This window comes from Pteropus vampyrus, unplaced genomic scaffold (assembly GCF_000151845.1).
Source record: "Pteropus vampyrus isolate Shadow unplaced genomic scaffold, Pvam_2.0 Scaffold538, whole genome shotgun sequence".
NCBI classification, from domain to species: domain Eukaryota; kingdom Metazoa; phylum Chordata; class Mammalia; order Chiroptera; family Pteropodidae; genus Pteropus; species Pteropus vampyrus.
This window is the reverse complement of record NW_011889319.1, coordinates 179,877-180,428: the sequence shown is the minus strand read 5'-3', so window position 1 is coordinate 180,428 and position 552 is coordinate 179,877. Positions and strand designations below refer to the sequence as shown.

Genomic DNA, 552 nt, shown 5'->3' with positions numbered 1-552 from the left:
TGTCTGCATGTGTGTGCACTGCGTGTGTGCGCATGTGTGTGCATGTACGTGTATGTCCATGTGTGTGGCATTTATAGGGCTATTTTTTTTCTTTAAAATTGTTATGTTTTTGAAAAGTGCAACGCGCATGCAACCTGACCATGTAATGTCCCTTCTAGCCTCCCCCGTGGTCGGCCAAATATTTCGGTGGTTCAGGTGTCCTTCCCTCCCGCCCGCATCCCCTGGGGCCGGACACACGGATCTGTGACACTGCTGTCCCCTGCATAACTGAGCCCAGATACTGTCACGGAATAAAGTACCTTGACGTCAGAACGTGACGACGTCATTCGTGCGTGGCGGGATCCACGACGGGGCAGGCGAAGGATGCATGGGAGTCGGGCTCGGGTCGAGGTCGCACGCGGCTGCGTCTGCTGTGAACCAAGACTCCGCCGCGTGGGAACCTGAGCCGTCCCGCGACCCCCGGTGTCACGTGGGGGACCGAACAGAGCTCGGGGTCCTTTCCCCGGACCGCCCTGGGGTCTCCTCCCCAGGTCCCTGGGGCTCACGCTGCAC

The 552-nt window shown here is 59.1% G+C and overlaps 1 protein-coding gene across 1 annotated transcript in view; it reads left to right on the top strand.

The window, feature by feature from the left end:
- Positions 1-552, top strand: part of LOC105308006 (granulocyte-macrophage colony-stimulating factor receptor subunit alpha-like) — a 30,081-nt gene that overhangs the window by 29,009 nt on the left and 520 nt on the right. The gene's annotated exons all lie outside the window — the stretch shown is intronic.